General features: G+C 36.4%; 1 protein-coding gene across 1 annotated transcript in view; it reads right to left on the bottom strand.

The window, feature by feature from the left end:
• SPATS2 (spermatogenesis associated serine rich 2) overlaps nt 1–16,453 on the bottom strand; it is a 131,807-nt gene that overhangs the window by 76,189 nt on the left and 39,165 nt on the right. Inside the window, 1 exon segment of the mRNA XM_044755712.2 lies at nt 16,048–16,211. The gene's annotated coding sequence lies outside the window, so the exon portion shown is untranslated.

Here is a 16,453-nt window from a genome sequence, read left to right as displayed (position 1 = left end):
TTTTGACTCATCATTGTTATATTTATTTTTCATTTCAAATCACAAGAAAAGAGGACATAAAGTTTTCATATTTATCAGAACGGGATAAAAAGGGATGAGAAATAGAGAAAGTGGAATAGAGGTTACCAGAAACTAGGGAGAAGAAGGGAAGGGAGAGTTATTGTTTAATAGGTACAAAGTCTTTGTTGGGAATGATGAAAAAGTTTGAGTATAGATAGTGGTGATGGTACACAACAATGTAAATGTATTTAATGCCACTGATTTTTACACTTACAAATGGTTAAAATGATACATATTATGTTATGTATATGTATTTTTAATTTCAGGAATAGACCTCAAATAGCCAAAACAATCTTGAAAAAGAAGAACAAAGTTGGAGGCCTCACATTTTCTGATTTCAAAACATACTACCAAAGCTACAATAATCAAAAGTGTGGTATTGGCATAAAGACAGACATTTAGACCAATGGAACAGAATAGGGAGCCAAGAAATAAACTCTCTCATATATGGCCAAATGATTTTTGACAAAGGTACCAAGATCATTCAATGGGGAAAGGACAGTTTTCAACAAATGGTGCTGGGAAAACTGGATACGCACATGAAAGAGAATGAAGTTGGACCATATTCAAAAATTAATTCAAAATGGATTAAAGACTCAAACATAAGACCCAAAACTCCTAGAAGAAAACAGAGGAAAAGTTTCATGACATTGAATTTGGCAATGATTTCTTGGATATGACACCAAAAGCACAGTCAAAAAAAAACGAAATGGGACTACATCAAACTTAAAAACTTCTGTACATCAGAGTGAAAAGGCAACCTATGGAATGGGAGAAAATATTTGCAAACCATACATCTGATAAGGGGTTAATATCCAGAATATATAAAGAACTCTTACAACTGAACAGCAAAAAAAATAAGTAACTCAATTTAAAAGCGGGCAAAGGATTTGCATAGATATTTCTCCAAAGATACACAAATGGCCAACAAGCATGTGAAACGATACTTACTACTCATCGTTAGAGAAATACAAATCAAAACCACAATGAAATATCATCTCACACCCATCAGGATGGCTGCTATGAAACAAAAACAAAAACAAACCAGAACATAAGTATTGGTGAAACTGGAGAAATTGGAACCCTTGTGCACTGTTAGTGAGAATATAAAATGATGCAGCCACTAGGGAAAACAGTATGGAGGTTCCTCAAAAATTAAAAATAGAACTACCATATGATCCAACAATCCCACCTATGAGTATATATCTAAAAGAACTGAAAGAAAGATATGAAAGAGAAATTTGCCCACCCATGTTCACTCACTGCAGCACTACTGATAATAGCCAAGAGGCAGAAGCAATCCAAATGTCCTTCAAGAGATCGATAAACAAAGTGTAGCAAATGAATACAATGGAATATCATTCAGCCTCTAAAGAGAAGGCAATCCTGTCACATGCCACAACATGGATGAACCTTGAGGGTATTTTGCTAAGTGAAATATCAGTCGCAAAAAAACAAATATTGTATGATTCCACTTATATGAGGTATCTAAAGTAGTCAAATTCATAGAGACAGAAAATAGAATGGTGGTTGCCAGGGGAGAGAGAAAGAGGAAAATCGGACATTGTTGATTAATAGGTGTAGAGTTTCAGTTTTGCAAAATGAAAAATTTCTGGAAATCCATTGCACAACTATGTGAATATACTTAAAACTACTGACCTGTATGTTTAAAAATAGTTAAGATGGCAAATTTTATGTTATGTGCTTTTTACCACAATTAAAAGTAAAATTATTTTTTAAAACTTTCAGGAACATAGTGTTTCGAAAAAAAGAAAAAGAAATGAGAAATGTTAAACATGCATGGACTAGCATAAATCTATCACCACTAGTAGAAAACCAAACCAAAGCACATGCTCTGCTGAGGTTGAGTATATTGTTAACATAGATGCAGCGTAGCAGAGTGGATATGTGAGGGCTCTAAAGCCAGACTGCCTGGGTTTCCATTCCAGCTCCACTGGTTCCTAGCCGAACAACTTCAAGCAAGCTACTTACCTTCTCTCTGTCTCAGTTTCTTCACCTGTAAAATGCAAATAATGCTAGAATCTTCCTCACACGGTTGTCACATGGTTTAAATGAGTTCATACAGATGTAGCACCTAGAACAATGCCTGACCATTTACTGACAACCACTCAATAAACAGTCGCTGATATTAACTGCAATGAGAGATGTGTCCCCTAGAACTAAAAGGTTGCAAGAATCAGATTATGTTACATAAAAAACAAAAACTTTACCAATACTATGAGTTACAAACAATAGGTCATAATTACAGGTACTGTTAGAGCTTTAGAATGGCAACTCCATTTAATTTAGATGATGTGCAATTAAGGAATTGCACTCTAAAGAGACAGATGGTATAATTTTCAAGTCTTGGGGTACATAGCTTTTCACATTAGCATGCATTCTAAGGACCTGTCACACTAACAAATAAAGGATTAATTGGGCTATACACAAAGGTACTTATAGTTATTTTAAGTTTAAAATACAGATTGTTACAAAATCTACCTATCAATAGAACCAGGAGGAAAGGAGGGACAGGTCAGGAGAGAAGAAAACTAAATCCTCAGCTTCCATTATAGGATTGCCCCTGAAAAGATTAAAAAGTCAGTATAGCTATGTTATTAAGAAATATGGGGGTTGATACCACAAGAAATGCTTATGATCACCCATGAAAAGCTAGAATAGGGAATGGGGAAGGAAGAAACAGAGGACTGTTTTTTTTAATTTCTAAGCCTTGTGATAGTTACTATTTGACTTTTTATATCATATATGTGTACATTTAGATCAAAAAATACTTTAACCTATTTTATGCAAATTAAAAAGACACCATTTTTTACCCTCAGACTAGCAAATATCCAAAATGATTGTACAGACTGGCAGTAAGGCTGTGGAAAAACAGGCCCCCTCATATCTAAGTGAGAACGTAAATTTGTACAATGCTTATGGAAAACTAGACAGTAGTTATCAAAATTAAAAATGCTTATACTGTAACTGCAGGCCCTCCGGGACCAGTTCAACTGAGCTGATCTCTTATCACCAGAATGATTAAGAATTGTCTTTCAGAAAAACTGCAAAGTCACATAGTCAGGGCATGCACAAAAGAAGAAATCGTGACCTGAAATGATCTTGGAACCAAAGATCTTTCCCAGGGAACCCAAGGACCAGGACTCAACCAGAACGTGAAAGTCAGACTCTTCTCTGAATCGAGAGGTCCCTCATTCAGGAAGATCCAGTGTCAAAATTCCTTCCTCACCTCATCAATACTGTTTAGAACTCTGTCATAAATGTTTAAAACATTACTATAAATGCCTGAAGCCCACCAATCATAACTTGTCCCATCAGTGTTTCCATGTGCCAGTCTCTTCTCCTCTTAAATTTTGCCCCACATCCTGAATGGGGGAGACACCTCTGAGGGCACCCGCGCCCTGTCTCCCTAGAGATGGATCCATCTCACAGAATAAAAGCTGATTTCTCCCCACAAAGGCAGATGCCATAATTAATGGGCTTGTTTATGCGCATCAGGCAGAGAACCCAATTCTATGCATAACAATACTATTTGACCCAGCAGGACAATTTCTAGGACACTAGTTTAATAAACTATGGTTCATCCATACAATGAAATACTATACAAATGTTTTTAAGAAAAGAGGAAGTTCTTCATATACTAATATAGTAAGATGTATTGTTAAATGAATATGATGGGGGAGAAGAATATATTTACAATGGCTTGCATATACCTACATGGTATATCTGGAAGGACAAATAAGAAACTAGCAACAGTGATGATCCATTGAGGAATGGAAACAAAAAAAGGAAACTAGGGTAAGAAACACTTTTCAATCTACCTTTTTATGTTTTGACATTGGAACTGTATAAACATATGACCTGTTCAAAAAAATTTAATACTTTTTTTAAGAGACCCCTTCCCATTAAACTAAACCAAAGCTGAAAACTCTCAATTGAATCTAAATATATTTATTACAACTTAGAAACCCAATCAACAGGTTCAAGAAATGTGTCCATAAGAACCTACAAATGCTAACTCTCTAGATCTGCAGGATCATAACCAAAAACAAGAAAATGGTAAGTTCCAAATAAAAACTTTTTTTTCCTCATTTTTAAAGAGTTTTGGTTGTGAGAAAGTAACCAAGAGTTCTTATTCCACAATATCATCAGTTTGCCAATAAATATCATTCTCATTAGCCTTATAAGGAATATGAAAAGGGAGAAAGACCTAAATTAATGCACTGATATATTCTAAAAAATAATTAGGAACAAAAGAGATGATTTCCTTAGGTCAAAAAAGTGTACGTTAGACCTTTCCATAAGTCTGTTTTCTCAACAAATGTCTTAATCAGTGGCTCTAACTTTCTAATCCATGTGCCACTCTAAAAACTCTCCCATAATTCTAAGAGGTCTGGTCACCATTAATTTTATTTTGGAAAATGAAATTTTCATTTATAAAAACCAATAAATTTCTTTTTTTAAATAAAAAATTTGAATTGGAACATAGAATTGGAAATTGGAACAAAAAATTTCGGAAATTTTAAAATATTTTCTAAGTGGAAAATCAGAAACCATGTGATACCACAACTCCTCTTTACTACTATTAATAGATACAGGACCCTCCAAATTGCTTAACTTAGTCATCAGTGGCAGCTGTACGTGTGGGAGTAGAGGGGGCTCAAAAGGAGCAGAGGAGGAATACATATCTGTTCCTCTTTTCCATTTCACTGCTAGCTTGAGTGGTTAGAGTTGTCTGTACCCGCCGCCTCCTCATGCAGGTGGCTGTAACCCAAAACCAATCAAGCCAAATTATCCTCAGCTGTATAAATTTTTCAGTAATGGTTTCAAACAATATGGATCATTTCATCCCCACCCCCCTACACACATATACAAACTTCATTTCTCCCATTGCCCCAAAGCGCAGATGTGCAAGCAGCACAAGGGAATGGTGGCAGCTATTAGGCAAAAACAAAACAAGGTATTTAAGAGCAAATTTATTCACTGATTGTAATCCATAAAGGGAGATGCCCTGCACATAGAGAAAGTGATTTATAATACTCCTGTTAGCTTAAAAAAATAATTAACTGATCATTTAATAAGTATTTAACATGAATTGCTATGTGCCAATACTTGTGATAAAAAATTATGAAACAGACTATTATTCAGCCTTAAAAATGAAGGAAATTCCGACACATGCTAAAACATGGATCAACCTTGAGGACATTATGCTAAGTGAAATGAGTCAGTTACAAAAAGAAAGATACAGTGTGATTGTACTTATATGAGGCACTTAGAGTAGTTAAATTCACAGAGACAAAGAAGAATGTAGTTGCCTGGGGCTGTGGGGAGAAGGGAATAAGGAATTAGTGTTCAATAGATACAGAAGTTTCAGTTTGGAAAGATGAAGTTCTGGAGATGGATGATGGTGATAAGTGCACAACAATACGAATGTACTGAATGTCACTGAACTGTACACTTTAAAATGGCCAATTTTATGTTATGTGTATTTTACCATAATTTTTAACAATTTTAAAGCAATAAGAAAAAAATTATGAAAGAAAAAATTGATCTCTTGACCCAGCAAGAAAACCCCTAGAAATACTGACCAAAGAAAGAAAGTAAAGCACAAATACCAATATCAGAAATTTTAAAAAAGACTCAGTATAGATCTTACAGACATTAAAAAGACAAAAATATTGACAACCTTATATCAATACATTTGAAAATTTAAGTAACAAATTTCTTGAAAAACACAAGTTACCAGACACATGCAAAAATAGAAATGCTAAATAGTCCTATATCTCTAAAAGTAATTAAGCTCATAATTTAAAATTCTCTCATAATGAAAACAATCTCATCTCTGATCTGTTGCTGGTAGGAGTGTAAACTGGTACAGCCTTGTTGGAATACAGGCATTATTTTGTGAGGTAGAACATTTATCAATCCTCTGACCCAGAAATCACATTCCTAAGTACCCACAGAAATTCTTGCTCATGGTACACCAGAAAACACGTAGAATTCATAAAAGTAAGAAATGGAAACAACTCAAATGTCATCAACAAGAGAGTAAATAAATTGTGATTTATTCACTAAATCAAGTATTATACTGCAGAGAAAATGAGTCAAATACAACTATATACAACAATGAGGATGAATCTTAACAATATAATGGTAAGCATAAAAAAAAAGAAAAAATCAGGGGCTAGCCTGGTTGCCTAGTGGTTAAGTTCAGTGTGCTCCGCTTTGGTAGCACAGGTTCAGTTCCTGGGCACAGACCTTCACCATTTGTTGGCAGTCATGCTGTGGCAGCAACCCATGTACAAAATTAAGGAAGCCTGGCACAGATGTTAACTCAGGGTCAATCTTCCTCAAGCAAAAAGAGGAAGATTGGCAACAGATGTTAGCTCAGGGCCAACCTTCCTCAGCAAAAGAAAAAGGAAAAAGAAAAAAAAATCAATTCCCAGATTACATACAGCATGATAACCTTTTAAAAAAAATTCAAATACAACTAACACTAGACAATATATTATTTAGACACACATATATATCCAATAAAATTATTTTTTGAAAAGGGAACAGAAAGAGTAAAAAAAAAATTTTTAGACTATTTACCTTGAAAGGCAAGAGGACGTTAGAGAGGAGAACACATAAGATATTGCCAATATTCAATATTAAACTTCTTAGGTTAAACAGTGGGTTCATGAATATTCTATATAATATTTTAAAAAATCAAATATCCAACATAAAAGACAAAAATAAATACATAATAAAGTTGTTTTTTTTTTTAACATTGGCACCTGAGCTAACAACCGTTGCCAATCTTTTTTTTTTTCCCCTACTTTTTTCTCCCCAAATCCCCCCAGAAAATAATTATATATTTTAGCTGTGGGTCCGTCTAGTTGTGGCACGTGGGACACCACCTCAAAATGGCCTGATGAGCGGTGCCATGTCCGTGCCCAGGATCCAAACCGGCGAAACCCTGGGCTGCCAGAGCAGAGCGCGCGAACTTAACCGCTCAGCCACGGGGCCGGCCCCAATAAAGTTTTTTAAAGGGGCCATTGGGAGATGGGGAGTAACTGATTGGGGAGTAACTGATTCTCACATATTGCTAGTGGGAGTGTAAAAATCTGTTTAGCAAAATCTACTAAGCCTGAACATAAGCATACACTATGATCAGATGTTCCACTCCTGAGTACTATATGCTCAACAGAAATGCATGTGTGTGTGCACCGAAGAGAGACACAAGAATGTTTACAGCAGCATTATTTGTAAGAGTGCAAAACTAGAAACAAACTTAAACATCTATCAATGAAAGAATGGATAAATAAATTGTGATATATTCACAGAACAGAATGTCATGCCACGGTGAAAAAGAACAAGCTACTGATATAACATGGATCAATTTCAAAAACAATGCTAAGTGAACAATGTCAGATGCAAAATAGTACATGCTGTATGATTCCATTTACATGAAGGTCATAAATGAGCAAAACTGACAGTGATAGAGGTCAGAATAGTGGTGGGAGAGAAACTGGATCAGGGCACAAGGGAGACTTCTAGGATCCTGGTACTGTCCCAGCATCAGGATCTGAGTGACAGTTATATGAGTGTGTTTACTGTGTAAAAATTCATCAAGCTGTACCCTTAGGATTTTGCATTATATTTCATGTATATTACACATTAAAGTTTTACAAAAAAGAAAATAAAGACATCCTTTTTACCTCTTAAGGTGACAGTTTAACTGATGCTCCCCATTCCTTTTACCATGCACTGACCAACCCCCTGGCTGAACACTGGTAGCTAACAGGCAACACTGGCACTGGAGCCTTTTGCTCCCACTACACTACACTGAGTCTGATGCATTTTTTCTCAAACCTACTTACTGCCAGTTGTGCCCATAATTACAATTACATAATTGTAATGAAATACTAAATACATTAATGAACTATGAATGTAAGAAAGGTTGCTATTTCTTTGAAAACTAAGTTGAAGGCTCTTGAAGACTGACTATAAATCTTTTGAAAACTGTCCTCAATTTAAGTGTGGGTGAGACAGATAAATAAGCTTTGGGAAAAAGTAAAAATCTAGCAGTCTACACTCATTGCTTCAAATCTCTAAGAGTTCTCACTCCACTTAGAAAAACTGTAGTTGGAAGTTGCAAGCAACGCATCACAGGGTATAATTAATGCCAAAAAGATGAAGAACTCTAATCAGCAGGCTCATATTTAATATATCAAAAAGTGGGTGAATATACATTTATTTGTTTTAATCTAAATAAAATGCTTATGGTATATATGTATCATTTTTATTTCCTGTTTTAACCAACTTTTTCAATTTACAGTAAACTACATAAGATTGGACAGTAACAGGTAAAAGGACTTCTATTATAATCAAAGAAAACTTGTTCTAATAACTTTTGGCAAACTAATACTATCTACTAGACAGATAAAGCAAAAATATTAACTGTCAACAAGTCTACTTATTAAAACAGCAAAAGAGATATCAAATTGACCAAAGCTGGGACTGTTGTATTTAAAAGAACATGCCTCGTGCCATTATTGCTGATCGTTAATCCAGAGCGCAGCACGGTTACCCTACGCCAGCACAGTCTGGTTAATATAACGGAGGTCTCAGAGAAAGATGGCTGCTGAAAGGCCTACCTGGGGCTCAAGAACCAAGGTCAGAGCATCACTGAACTGGAAAAATAATAGTCTGAGTTCTCTTCATCGGAAAAATAGAAAAGATGCTTTTGCTAATAAATTTGCCTTGAGATAAACTTTCTCTAAAACATAACATTTAAAATTTCATTCTGGAAGCTGACACGAACCTCGGGTTTCTCAGAAAAAGAACAAAATTCACGTCATACAAGAGGATCCAGTTACACTGAATTTAGGTATAATAGTTTCTTATCAGATTTCTTTACACCCAATGATTGAAAGCATTAGAGAGCTCTCAGTGATAGTACTTTAAAGCTTCTCACTTCATTCATTATTCAACTAATATTCATTGAACTCCTACTACATTCCAAGCCCTGTAGGAGTTTGAGTGGGAGGGTGCCATTTCAGATTCAGGAGAGAATTATGGTATATTAGAATGCAGGGGTTTAATGTGAGAGCAGGTGGGGAAAAAGTGGAGCCCAAACCCCTTAACTATTCAACTGAAAGTATGACAACAAAGGAATGAAAGAAATAGGGTATTAGTCAGATTTCTAGGAAGGCCAAGCAAAAGGGGTTTTGCTCCTAGATAGGGAATACTTTTTGAAAGAGAAGGAACCATCAAACATACTACAGAGAAGGTAATACTCTTAGAAGTAGAAAATAACTTAAAGGAGAAGATACAAAGATAAAATTGACCTTACATTTAGATTCAACTAATCTTTATTTAATGCTAATATGTACAGGAAATGTACTAAGCAATTTCATACACATTATCTTATTTAATCCTCACAACTCTGTGAAGCAAAAGAAACATACTTCTGAAACAAACAAAAAAATAAGAATACCGAAGCAGAAGAGGGAAGATGAGGGAGGTCATACCAAATGACTCCGATTGTTTCAGTACTGCAAACAGGAGAGGAAGCAGGAAGGCTTGAGAGGAATAGATAAGAAAACTAACATTTACTGCCTACCATGTGCCAGGCACTGTTACATCCTTTACATACAAAATCCTGTTTAGTATTTATTATTCATTTAATTGAAGAACTTGAGATTGTGAAAATTTCCCAAGATTGAAAAGCTGGTAAGTGCTGGGGTGGTGATTCAAACCCAGGTCTGTGAGACTACAAATTCTGTTTCTTACCACTATACCACACTGCCACTTTAAAGTCCGGAATGTGCAAGGGAATAAATATGAGGCTAATAAAAAGATCACAAAGCAGCAAAGGTCCAGGTGAAACTAGACAGCATGAATGTGGAGTAGAGAAGGCCAACTCCGTGCCCTCTCCTCCCTGGGTTCAACCACCAGGGTAGAAAGTACTTAACACTGGGCAATTGCTAAAGTTGTGACAAATTAATGTGTCCTTGTAAAGACTAAAATGGGGCACAAGTTTCACTTACCTTCAAATTATTACTGTTCTTTACTAAATGAATATCCACATAATATTAGGCAGTGGGTAGTCTTACAGGACTTGCTGCCTAACCATTCACAGCTACAGTTTAAGTACCCAGTTTAAGGCTAACCTGAGGAAGTGTTCTAATGTTGATCAAAATACCAGAAAATATCCACCTAAGAATAATGATTTTCTTTTGTTTTGAAAACTGACTTTATTTACAAGGAATAATAGTAAGGCCCTGAGATGAACAGACACCGGATTGTTGTCAATAACAGAATATGGACCCATTTATTTTGCCCTTTTACAATGTAGGGAAAACTGTCAAAGACTTCGAACTGAATCAAAAAGATCACTGGGCACCTTCAATGGAAAACTGGGCATTGTGTAATGTGCATCCATCCTACTTATCTGATTCCGTGGGTTTGCGTCTTTCCTGATCTTTGAGCTACTTTATAACTGAAACCTGTAGATAACTAATAACAATACAAAGGATTTTTGTCCATAAATATGGAAGTAAATTCTGCCCAGTGGAAGGAGGAATGATTTCCCTCATCTCCCTGTAGAAAAAGCCAGTTTTGCCTCAATTTGTAAATTCATTTCAGCATTCTTGATCCTATATATGTGTGGTTCTTTGAATTTTCCTTTGAACCACTTTTAACATTTTACTGGTTCTCAGTTAATGAGTTAACACATTCATTTTACATTTGTAGGAAAATCATGATTGTGTCTATTTTTTTAAGTCTTTAGCAATGAATTTCATACAACATGTGGTAGAAACCATAGAAAATGAAAATTTTAATGCAAAAGTTCAAGAGAAGGCAACATCCTTTTTCACCCATGTATATATTTAAGGAAGGTCCAGACAAAATTTATGACTTTTCTCCTCCCAGTTTTGAAATTTTAAGACTCTAAGAAGCATAGTCACTGTCGAAGTTGGTCGTTCTTGAAAGAGTCCAAAACTCACAAAAGAATTCTTTGAAATGATATTTCCAGCTGCTTTTTTGTCCCTGATGTATAGTGTAAATAAAGCACTCTCAGGAACAGAAGCTTCAACATTTCAGAAATGCTTAGAAACTTTTGTCTGAACTACTTTTGTTAACTATAGTCACCAATAAAATAGATGGTACATTTTCAGATTGAATTAAAAACCTACATTTGACAAATGCTTGTTCTGATCCAAAAGACTTTTTGGCCAGTCAACACCTGTACAATCATAAAAATATTAAATATACCTGTTGTTTTCAAACATAATAGTTGTTTTCCATTCGTCTATGTGAGATGAAAGGACAGAATTATTAAATATTTAACAAAATAAATTGATTCAAATATATACATACAGCTTTAAGAAGCATGAACCAGAAATCAATACACAAACTAAACATTAAATCAACATATTTTAGATTCATTAATACAGGGGGAAAAGGGCATATCACTGCTCAGATCTTCTGGCTTTCTAAGCCCCAAATTAAAAATCTCTCTAATACCCCTAGACTCCATGGAACTACTGGTTTCACAAAGCAGCTTTTTTCTCATTCAGGATCAAACTAATCCTCTGACACTCTGAGGAAAGAAAGTAAAATCAAGTTGCACCAAAAATCTTTACACTCAGCATTCATTCAGATCCTTCCAAACCACTCTCATGGCCTGTAACATGCCAGAAAAATATTGCTCTAGCAAGGAATTATTTTGTTCAAAAGAGTAATGTAGACTGGAAATAATTTGCTGTCCATGTCATTCATAAATCCATGCTACTATATTGTAATTCTTAAAATTAATGCATAATGTATGTAGCATACCATGCATTAAATCTTCTAAAAGGTATGTTTTCATCTAGTTGAAATTAGTATGTAATACTAGCAGATTTAAAAGCAGGAAGAGTTAACTCTTCCTTCTCCCCACCTCTACTCCCTTCAAACCAACAGAAACCTTGTGGGTAGTAATGTGCATCAGCTGGACAGAAGGAGAATGCTGGTAAACAAAACAACTGAAAAACATCTCAAAAGGAGATGCTGCCTCTTCCAAGTGCAGGCGAGGTTAAAGAACGGCAGTGAGAAGTCCTCACCATTTTCAGTATTTCAAGATGGGAATGTATTGTCCTTCCTTGGGAATGTAACTCATTCCAAAACTTTCTTTTCTGACTCTTCTTGAGGTTCTTATACCACCACAAATTAGCATGTTTGTAGAATTCTATTAAAGCTTTGTAAAAGTATGTGCCAAATACCAAGTAAAAAAATAACTGAATCATTTAAAATAAAAGCTAATAGGCTTTTCCTTCTACCCTCAAATCAACAATGTATAGATCTGGATATCAAAAAAAATAATACAGGTAAATGATTAAATGCAGGCATCTCTTCTTCCCAGAAGTGGGAGGAGTAACCTGCTTCTCTTTTCTATTTCTATAACAACTTCCTATTCACTAAACTATCCACTTCTTTCAGATTATCAGAGAATTTGGGGGAATCTCTCATGATGCACAAATCCAGACAGAAAAGTAAAGAAAGAAGTAAAATAGGAAGAAAAAGAAAACAAAATGAACACAAAAATGCAATATTCACATTGTCTGTTTGACTACAAACAAATAAAGGAAACATGTTCACTGCCGCCTTTCATCTAGAGAGAAAAGGAAAAAACGCTATAGCCTCCACAAACACATATATCATAATATCCCAACTTTTCTGAATATTTTACCTCCAAAGCCAGATGACTATATAAGGTGAGCCAAGTCTTCAGATGGGGTCAGGCAGTAGAGCAGTTCCAGAGACCATTCCTGGTGCTATTCAAAGTCTCTTATAACCCGCTTTACCACCTGCTTTAGAGTGCCTAAATTTCAAATTATTTCTATCACTGACTCTCTTTTCAAAATTTCCCTTAGGAGGATCCCTGCAGGCATTAAGAAAGCTGGCTAAACTAACTCAACTAAAAGCGTAAACAGCAAACTGGCACACATACTCTTTACCCCTTGCAAAAATGTTACTCATAGATTCAAACAAATCTATAAATTGTAGAATTTTTCACAGTTTGTGGGATATTTTTTCTTTCTTTGTTTCTTTTGTTTTCTCTTTTGGAATGGAAGCACCATTATGCCTACTCTTATACAGAAAGGAAGAAAAGAGAGGAAAAAGAATGCCAAGTCCAAACACCCCAGGTCCTCTCTCCACTGAAAAAAAGAGGTGTTTGTTATGTGAAGTCTCCTTCTACTGCTCTTTTTTTTTAGGAAGATTAGCCCTGAGCTAACTGCTGCCAATCCTCCTCTTTTTGCTGAGGAAGACTGGCCCCGAGCTAACATCCATGCCCATCTTCCTCTACTTTATATGTGGGACGCCTACCACAGCATGGTGTACCAAGCGGTGCCATCTCCGCAACCGGGATCCGGGCCTGTGAACCCTGGGCCACTGAAGCGGACAGAATGTGCGCACTTAACTGCAGCGCCACCGGGCCGGCCCCTGGCAGATTTTAAGTATCAGTCTGGGTTCTAGGTCCTGATAGCAGAGTCATCCAATACTAAGGGAGAGAAAAGGTTCTCTCTTGCTCATAGTACAATTTAGGCCCTATACCAATTTTGAAATAAGCAAAGGTCACTTCCCACAAAATCCACAACTACCTAATTCTTCCTTCCTTATTCAAAAGGAAGTCCTTCAATAAAGCTGACATCGGGTGTCAGAAAAACACTAAACTCATTGAACTTAGTCACAATAAAAAATGAACATGTAAGAGCTCCTAACCCTCCTATGAGATAAAGGACTGTAAACAGTATAGTGTAATAGAGTGGAAAAAATTCTGGTTTCCCCCAAAAATTCCTTTTAAGCTCTACATCAAAGTGATGTGGCTGTTTTACTTATCGTTGTATCCTCCAACACCTAGTACAGGGATAAACCCTTTTGTGAGCACAGAAAACTTTGCATAAGTGAATAAATATTTTGCATTTATCTCCCATAAAAGAAACTTGCATTCTAGCTCCATTCTGTCAGTAATGAGCTACATAACCTTGGGCAACTTGATCACTCAAACCTTCGTTTCATTATACAACATAAAATGAGGTAAGGTGGGGATTGGATAGTTAAGTCTCGTGAGGGTGATGACTGTCTAATTCACCTCTGTATCCCAGTGTTGAACAAAGTGGCTAAGGGTGCATTCAAATATATTTTGAACTAAGTTTCTTCTAGCCCTGATTCAATAATTCTTTATCATTTGTTTAAATGATATTTGTTTTCTAAGCATACAGTATATATAGTCTAACAAGAAGTAGATTCAAGATTCCTTCTCTCCACTCAGCTCAGTTACCAGTAAAGGCCTTTTAAAACTAGGATACTTCTAAAATTTTCTCCACCTCTCCACACAAGTGCTTTGCATGCCTGATACTATTTATCCCCAGATGCAGCTTTTAAAAATGCCAAGATTTAGACAAAGACAGGATGTGAGAAGCTATACAACCTTCCAGATTCTTCTGAGCTGGTTTTTTGCAGTTTGATTTTATTATGCTACTTAAAACACTATTAGAGGGGCCGGCCTGGTGGTGCAGCGGTTAAGTTCACACATTTAGCTTCTCGGCAGCCCGGGGTTGGCCGGTTCGGATCCCGGGTGCAGATATGGCACCGCTAGGCAATAAGCCATGCTGTGGTAGGTGTCCCACGTATAAAGTAGAGGAAGATGGGATGAACGTTAGCTCAGGCCCAGTCTTCCTCAGCAAAAAGAGGACTGGTAGCAGATGTCAGCTCAGGGCTAATCCTCCTCAAAAAAAAAAAAAAAACTATTAGAAGTATCTGAAACAATCAGGTTAATCCATTTGCAATACAAAAATGTATTCCAAAGTCAAATACAAATGTATTATTAGTATTATCTGTTCTATATGCCCATCCTTTAGCATAAATGATTGACAGCTGTATACATTTATTTAGGTTCATGTTTTTCACAGGATGCAAATCCCACCTATTTATTATTTAGAGTCCTTTCTGTAGCACTATTCTAAGAACTAATATTTAAAAGGATCTTGTGCCTTTGGAACACCATCATCTTCACCTTCAAAAAGTTGGTACATCTCTACTATCAGATAGTAAAGACTGCAATAAATTCAAGAACTTCAGGTTGAACAAATTATTATGGTTGACATATTCCCAAATTATTCTAATTACTAAAGTCTAATGACGACTTAAAATATTAGCTCATATCCTCACTAGCACTTTACAGTCTGCACCCCGCCATAGCACTTCACGTTCAGTCACCTACTGTGTGCCAGCCATTGTTGTGGACCAGGGGTCAGCAAGCTTTTTCTGTAAAGAGCCAGACTTTCAGGCTTTACAGGCCATGCAGTATGGTCGCAATACTCGACTCTGCTGCTGTCGTGCAAAAGCAGCCACAGACAACACACTAATGAATGAGCACGGCTGTGTTCTAATTAACCTTTATTTACAAAAACAGGCAGCAGGCCATTTTTGGCTTGCCAACCCTGGTTCTACGCCTATGGGGAGACAGCAGTGAAACACATTTTTAAAGTTAAAGTTAAAATAAATAAAATGCACATGCATACACACACAGCCTATCAGATGTTGATAAGTGCTATGGAGAAAAAGAAAGCAGGGTAAAAAGGATAAGGAGAACCAGGGCCTCAATGATACAGTGACATTTGAGCTTGACACCTAAAGAAAGAGAAGACAAGTCATGCTACCCAGAGAGGAAAGCGTTTCAGGAAGAGGTAACAGCAAGTATAAAGGTCTGAAGAAGGAAAACTCTGGCATCTTAGGAAAACAGCTAGCTTGTCACTGTGGCTAGAGGGACATGAGCAGAGGAAAGAGTTATATGAAATTAGGCCAGAGGGGTAAACTGAGGCCAGACTCTGAACAGTCTTTTAGGCCACTATCAGAACTATGTCTTTTACTCTGAGATGGAAAGCCACTGGAAGGTTTTGAGCAAAGGAGTGACAATCTGATTTGACTTACTTTTTAGAGGATCATTCTGGATGTCTGTTGAGAACAGACAGTACAGAGACAAGGGGAGAAGCAGAGAAATCAGTCAGATGGCTAATGCAATAATCCAGGAAAGAGAACAGCAGCTTGAATCTTGGTGGTAGCAGCAGAGACAATGACCAGATTCAGCATGGATTCTGAAGGTAAAACAAGATTAGATGTGAAATGTTACAGACAGAGAAGCATCATATATCTTCAAGACTATTTACCCTTATTTTATACACAGTTCTAATAAGACTGGATTTCTAATTCCCGAATCCATAAAAGACAGAAGCAGCAAATTTAAAACAGAAGAGAGGGGCCGGCCCCGTGGCCAAGTGGTTAAGTTTGTACGTTCCACTTCGGCAGCCCAGGGTTTTGCCAGTTCAGATCCTGGGCG

The sequence above is a fragment of the Equus asinus genome, chromosome 22 (assembly GCF_041296235.1).
Source record: "Equus asinus isolate D_3611 breed Donkey chromosome 22, EquAss-T2T_v2, whole genome shotgun sequence".
NCBI classification, from domain to species: Eukaryota; Metazoa; Chordata; class Mammalia; order Perissodactyla; family Equidae; genus Equus; species Equus asinus.
This window is presented reverse-complemented; position numbering and strand designations above follow the sequence as displayed.